Genomic DNA, 8,146 nt, shown 5'->3' on the forward strand with positions numbered 1-8,146 from the left:
AGCCATATCATTTGATATTGTTTTGGCATGTATTTGGCTAAGTAAATGGTAGTGATTTGAGATTTGGAATAGATGAAATTTTAATGGTATGAATTGTGCATTTGGTTGATGATTTTAGCTGCCTTATTGTATGATGAAATGGTACCATTTGCTCTTTTATAGGTATACTTGGTTGGATGGCAAAATGGCTTGACAAATAGCCTATTTTTGTCTACATGGGTAGAGACACGGGCGTGTGTCTCAGCCGTGTGTGACACATGGTCATGGTACACGGTCATGTGTCCCCTGAAGCTCTCTTTAAAATCAACTCAGTGAGTTACACGACCTATACACATGGGTGTGTGGTTGGCCGTGTGAACCAAGTCAGTATGTATGCCCTGTTTCCACACGGCCTGAGACACAGGCATGTCTGGAGCCGTGTGAGACACACGGCCTGTTCACATGGGCGTGCGACCCTTGTATGGTTGAAATTTTTCTAAGTTTCCAAACTTTGTTAGGTTATCAGTTTAGTCCCGAATCACATTTAAAGCATGTTTAAGGCCTCGTAACCTTTACAAGGGACAATATAATTGTGTTGAATGATTCATGAGAATAAATACTTTATGTTTGATAAATGTATGCTATATGTTGTGAATTGATCGGTAATACCTCGTAACTCTTCTCCTGTGATGGATACAGGTTAGAGGTGTTACATTTGATTGGTATCAGAGTTACAGTTTAGTCGATTCTAGGACTAACATAGCGTGTGTGAGAGTCTAGCTATACATGTCATATATATAAACTGAGATAATGTGATGACACCTAATGTTTTAAATTGTGTTTTCATATAGTAATGGATCCTAATCAAGTTATAGCTGATGAGGTTAAGAGTAATGCGCCTGCTCCCGTGTAAGGGACAGTGCCATCTACTTCTAGACTCGACACGGTTAGTCAAAGAGGAGAGGCTAAAGAAGCCTTTTTCCAAATGATGAACGAGTGGTTTACAAAGTTAATTCGAACGAATCCGGTTGCTCAACAACCTCCACCCCCATCTATTCCTCAAAAAATCCCTGTTGTTCCTCAAGTTATGGATCCGATAAGGTTGAACAAGCCACCAGTAGATAAGATTCGTAAATATGGGGCTGAAGAGTTCTGGGCTACTATTGATGATGATGCTGAGAGAGCTGAGTTCTGGCTTGAAAATACGATTCGAGTATTCGATGAATTGTCTTGTACTCCCGATGAATGTATTAAATGTGCTGTATCTTTGCTGAAAGACACTGCGTACCAATGTGGAACACGTTGACATCAGTGGTTCCGAAAGAACGGGTTACTTGGAAGTTCTTTCAATCTAAATTCTGAAAGAAATACATCAGTTAAAGATTTTTCAATCAAAAGCACAAAGAGTCTCTAGAATTAAAACAAGGCCGAACGACCGTGACAGAATATGAAAGAGAATTTGTATGGTTAAGTATCTCAAGTAATATGTTTCTACCGAAGAGATTATGTGTAAGCGATTCGTCGACGGGATCAACGAAGATAAAAAACTATTAGTCGTAATTCTAGAGTTGAAGGAATTTGTTGTTTTGGTTGAAAGGGCTTGTAAAGCCAAGGATTTTAGCAAAGAAAAGAGAAAAGTAGATTCAGAAGCTAGAGACTCGAGAAAAAGATCGATAAGTAAGCCGTATCAATCTTCATCAAAGAAATCCAGAGATTCGTACGCTCGCCCAAATGCTTCAAACGAATATTCGAACAGAGATCGTAGAAAACAATACTCAGGTTTTAAAGCTCAAGTTACATCAGTATCGAGTGTTGGCAGTGTAAGAGACAACAAACCCGAATGTCAGCAGTGTAGGAGACGACGTTTTGGAGAATGTTGGAATAAAAGTGATAAAGCTTGTTGCAAATGTGGTTTGCTAGATCACTTCATCTAAGATTTTCCCTGAGCTGAATGAGAAAGATAAAGTTCAAAATGTGAGACCAAGTAACACGTCGAATAGAGGTAGACCGCCTAGAATTGCCAAAAATGTAAGTGGTAGTAGAGTGGCGATAAAGGATTCAACTGTGAGATCCGAGGCCAGAGCACCTGCTAGAGCCTATGCTATACGCGCTCGCGAAGAAGCATCATCTCCAAATGTTATCATCGGTACTTTCAATCTCTATGATACTAATGTGATTGCATTGATAGATCCAGGATCAACTCATTCTTATATATGTATGAATTTAGTATCTAGTAAGACTTTTCCTGTAGAGTCCACTAAATTTTTTATTAGAGTATCGAACCCCTTAGTCAAATGTGTTTTGGTTGACAAAGTCTACAGGAATTGTCTGTTAATGAATCGGGATTTCTATTTTTTGGCTAATTTGATGTTGTTGCCATTCGATGAATTTGATGTGATTTTGGGTATGGATTGGCTAACGATGCATGATGTTATAGTGAATTGTAAACGAAAGACAATTAAACTGAAATGTCAGAATAATGAGACTATTAGAATTGAATCTGATGATTTGAATAGTTTGTCCGTCTATTTGAGGGCGATACTCGCTCGACTCAATTTATTTGATGATAGGGGTCTGTTAGCAGAGATGCAAGTTAAGCCGACTTGGGTTGAGCAGATTCAAGATAAGTAGTTGGAGGATGAGTCTCTGGGATTGTGGTTTCGTCAGGTTGAGAGTGGCAGTACTTTGGATTTTGGGCTGAATAATGATGGTGTTTTATGTTTTCGAGGATGGATCTTTGTACCGAATGATACTAATATGAGGCAGTCTATTCTAAGGGAGGTGCATAGTAGCCCTTATGCTATTCATCACGGTGGTAATAAGATGTACCACGATCTCCATGAGTTGTACTGGTGGCCGAGTTTGAAGCGTGAGGTTTTGGATTTTGTGGCTCGATGTCTGACGTGCCAGTAGGTTAAAGCTGAACACCAGTTGCCTTCGGGTTTGTTGCAGCCAATTAAGATTCCCTTATGGAAATGGGAGCGAGTGACAATGGACTTCGTTAGTGGGTTGCACTTGACACCTGCTAAGAAGGATTCTATTTCGGTTATCGTGGATCGGTTGACCAAGTCCGCTCACTTTATTCTTGTTTGGACGGACTATTCTCTGTAGAAGTTAGTGAAGCTCTACATTTCTGAGATTGTAAGACTACATGGGGTTCTTGTGTCGATTATTTCTGATAGATATCCTCGTTTCACTTCTCAGTTTTGGAAGAAATTGTATGAGGTTCTGGAAGAAATTGCACGAGGTTTTGGGTTTTTGAACATGAACTCTAGCTCAAAATAATGGTAGAAATAGCTAGATCGGTTGATGAAAACTTCAAAAATACAAAGAACATTAAAAACAGGGCTAGGATGTACTTACTATTGAGCTTGAAAGGATGAAAAAAACCCTAGCCATGGCTCCTTAGAATTTTCAGCAATGTGGGAGGAAGATGGACACAATTTTTGACTTATTTTCCCTTTTTTATTCTTTTATTAACCAAATGCCAAAAATACCTTTAAGGCATTTTTTTTTCAAATTTTTCCTATTCATGCCCATTTTTGTCGACAAAAATAGAAATTAGGCAAATTTCTATTTAAAGACCTCTAGTTAATAATCCATGGAAATTTCATGTTTAAAGCTTCTGGAACTCACATTTTGCAACTTTTACAATTTAGTCCTAAAAGTTAAATTGGGCACTTATCAATAAAATTTCTTCATGAATTTTTTACACAAGCATGCAATCATATCATAGACATCATAATAATCATAAAATAATTATTTCTACTTTAGATTTGTGGTCTTAAAACCACTACTCTGACTAGACCCTAATTCGGGATGTTACAACTCTCCTCTCTTAGGGATTTTCGTCTCCGAAAATCTTACCGGTGAAAAGGTTTGGGTATTCTTTTCTCAAGTTTTCCTTAGTCTCCCATGTAACCTCTTCAATCCCATGTATTTGCCATAATACTTTCACTAGGACAACACTTTTGTTTCTCAATTGTTTGACTTCTTGAGCCAAAATCTTAACCGGCTCTTCACCATAAGTCATATCCGATCGAATCTTAACTTCTATCAGTGCAATCATATGAGAAGGGTCTGATCAGTATCGGCGCAACATAGATACATGGAATATATCATGAATTCTTTCCAATTCAGACGGAAAGGCCAACAAATATGCTACCGACCCTATCCTTTCGGTAATCTTATACGGTCTAATAAAACGCAGACTCAACTTGCCCTTCCTGCCAAATCTGAGAACCTTCTTCCATGGAGATACTTTCAGGAATACTTTATCACCGACCTGAAACTCAATCTCTTTCCGTTTCAAATCCGCATAGGATTTCTGTCTATCCGAAGCAGCTTTTAAACAATCACGAATTATCTTTACCTTTACTTCCGTTTATTTGACTAAATCAACTTCGTGAATCTGATTTTCTCTAAGTTCGGTCCAATACAAGGGCGTTCGGTACTTACGTTCATATAATGCCTCATAAGGCGCCATTTTTAAACTCGACTGAAAACTATTGTTGTAGGCAAATTCTACCAACGACAAATACTTTTCCCAACTACCTTGGAACTCAAGAACACAACACCTTAACATATCTTCAAGAATCTGAATTACCCTTTCGAATTAACCGCCAGCTTGTGGATGGAAAGTGGTACTAAAATTCAGTTTCGTACCCAACGCTTCTTATAACTTTTTCCAAAATCGCGAAGTGAACCTTGGATCTCTATCAGATATAATCGACAAAGGCACTCCACGTAATCTCACAATTTCAGAAATGTACAACTCATCTAACTTATCAAGTGAATAGTTGGTACGTACTGGTATAAAGTAGGCTGACTTTGTCAATCGATTTATAACAACCCATATAACATCTTTTTTTCTCGGTGTCAAAGGTAAACCTGCTACAAAGTCCATAGTAATCCAGTCCCACTTCCACTCGGGAACCATCACAGGTTGCAAAAATCTGGAAGATAATTGGTGTTTAGCTTTTACTTGCTGATAAATCAGGCATCTCGACACAAAATTAGAAATATCTCTTTTCATACTCGGCCACCAATATAATTTCTTCAAGTCATTGTACATTTTCGTACTACCCGGGTGAATAGACAAACAACCACTATATGCCTCATAAAAAATCTTCTGAATCAACTCAGTATTTTTATGAACACAAATCCTGTCTCGGAACATCAAGCAACCTTCGGAATCAATCCAAAAATCTAACCCGACTCACACTGAACTCTCTTGTCTTGCAACACACTATCATTTTTCTGAGCTTCATAAATCTCTTAAAGGAACATCGGTCTATCCCTTAACTTAACTTGAATTGAACCATAATCTAATAAAGTCAACTGAGTGTTCGTAGCCCTCAAAGTAAATAATTACTCCTACTCAAAGCATCGACGACCACATTTGCCTTTCTTGGGTGGTAGTCAATCACTAACTCATAATCTTTTAACAACTCCAACCATCTCCTTTGCCGTAGGTTCAAATCTTTTTGAGTCATCAAATACTTTAGACTTTTATGATCAGTGAATACTTGACATTTCTTGCCATACAAATGGTGTCTCCAAATCTTCAACACAAACACAATGGCGGTTAGCTCCAAATCATGTGTCGGATAATTCTTCTCATGTAGTTTCAGCTGCCTCAAGGCATAAGCTATTACCTTACCTTCTTGTATAAGTACACAACCCAATCCATTCAAGGATGCATCACTATAAATCACAAATTATTTTTCCGGTTCAGGTTGCACTAAAATCGGTACCTTAGTCAACAATGTCTTTAGTCTCTCAAAACTCTATTGACACTTCTCCGTCCATTCAAACTTGACATCTTTCTATAACAACCTCGTCACCGGAGTAGCAGTCATGAAAAATCCTTTAACAAACTGTCTGTAATAACTGACTAAGCCTAGAAAGCTTCTAACCTCTAACATATTCCTCGACGGTTTCCATTCAGCAATAGCCGAAATCTTACTCTAGTCAACTCTAATACCATAACCTGAAACAATGTACCCTAAGAATCTGACTTTTCGAAGCCAAAATTCACTTTTACTAAACTTAGCATACAACTTCTTATCTCTCAAAGTTTGCAAAATCGTTCTCAAGTGTTCAGCATGTTCGGTTTTATCATGAGAATAAATCAGTATATCATCAATAAAAACAACAACAAATTTATCTAAATACGGTCAGAAAATACGGTTCATCAAATCCATAAATATAGCAGGAGCATTCGTTAAACTAAAAGGCATGACAAGAAATTCATAATGTCCATACCTCGTCCGAAATTCAGTTTTCGATATATCTGGCTCCTTAACTCTCAACTAGTAGTAACTGGACCTCAAGTCTATCTTTGAAAATACTGTGGCTCCCTTCAATTGGTCAAACAAATCATCGATCCTTAGTAATGGATACTTGTTCTTTATGGTTACCTTATTAAGTTGTCAGTAATCTATACACAGTATCATTGAACCATCCTTCTTCTTCACAAATAGTACCGGTGCACCTCATGGAGAATAACTAGGTCTTATAGAACCTTTATCCGTTAACTCTTGTAACTGAACTTTCAACTCCTTTAATTTCGTCGAGCCATCCTATACGGAGTAATCGAAATAGGTGCAGTACCAGGAATTAACTCAATACCGAATTCAACTTCTCTAATAGGAGGTAATTCGGGCAACTCTTCCAGAAAAACATTCGGATACTCACATACTACCAGCACCGACTCAATTTTCAACTCGAACTCTTTTGTATTCAACAGAAAGGCAAGATAAGCTTCACAACCCTTTCTCATACATTTCTGAGCAGTCATAGAAGAAATCACTACAGGCAAGCTATCTAATTCATCAGATTCAACCCAAAGAATATCACTACTTTCACATTTCAATTCAACGATTTTCCTTCCACAGTTACTACTACATCATGCATGGTCAACCAATCCATACCAAGTATTATATCAAATTCATCAAACAACAAAAGCATAAGATTAGCTGAAAAACAATGACCTCTAATCATTAAAGGGCAATTCTTACATACTCTGTCAACTAACACATACTTACCTAGAAGGTTTGACACTTTTATCACAAATTCTGTAGACTCAATAGGCATATTCATACTAGATACCAATTTCACACAAACATACGAATGGGTAGATCCCGGATCAACCAAAGCAATAACAGAAGTATCATAAAGAGAGAAAGTACCCGTAATCACATTAGGAGATGAAGCCTCTTCGTGAGCGCGAATGGCATAAGCCCTTGCAGGTGCTCTACCCTTGGATCTCACATCCAGATCTCTAGGTGCACTCTTGCTACTCGCTCAATTTCTTGGGTTTCTCTGTAGTCTCCCTCTAGAAGTAGCATTGCCCAATCTTGCACTCTGAAATTTCTCTTTTTCAACCATCTCGGGGCAATCTCTAATGAAATGGTCTTGGGAAACACACTTGAAATAAGTTTGGTCATACACCCGGCACGCACCGGGCTAACGTCTACCATAATACGGATATTCAGGTCGACTAGGTCGAGCATTACCCACACTCGCTATCGAAGTGGTCTGAGCCTTATGACCCAAATATTGTTTCCCATGGTTTCTATTCGAAAACCCAACTGAGGCACTTGATCGAGTATTAAACTCTCTCGGTTTCTTAGATGAAGATTGAAATGACTTACCTATATGTCTCTTCTTCAAATCTCGAGACTCTAACTCAGTTTTCCTTTTCTCTTTAGCCAATTCCTCGACCTTACAAGCTCTCTTTATGAGCACAACAAATTTTTTCAATTCAAGGACACCCACCAATAATCAGATGTCTTCGTTTAACCCATCTTCAAATCTTTTACACATGATGGCCTCAATCGATACACATTCTCGAGCATATTTCCCCAGTCTCACAAACTCATGCTCATATTTCGTTACCGTAATTAGGCCCTGTTTTAACTCGAGGAATTCATTTCTTTTCTGATCAATAAACCTCTAGCTAATATACTTCTTATGGAAATCTTCTTGGAAAAATTCCCAATTAATTCTCTCCCTTGGTACCACCGGCACAAGGGTGTTCCACCACTGATAAGCCGAATCTCTTAGAAGGGACACAACACATTTCATATATTCCTCAGGTGTGTATGATAACTCATCAGATACCTTGATGGTATTCTCGAGCCAGAATTCTGCCCTCTCGAGA

The sequence above is a fragment of the Gossypium arboreum genome, chromosome 13 (genome assembly GCF_025698485.1).
Source record: "Gossypium arboreum isolate Shixiya-1 chromosome 13, ASM2569848v2, whole genome shotgun sequence".
Classification (NCBI taxonomy): Eukaryota; Viridiplantae; Streptophyta; class Magnoliopsida; order Malvales; family Malvaceae; genus Gossypium; species Gossypium arboreum.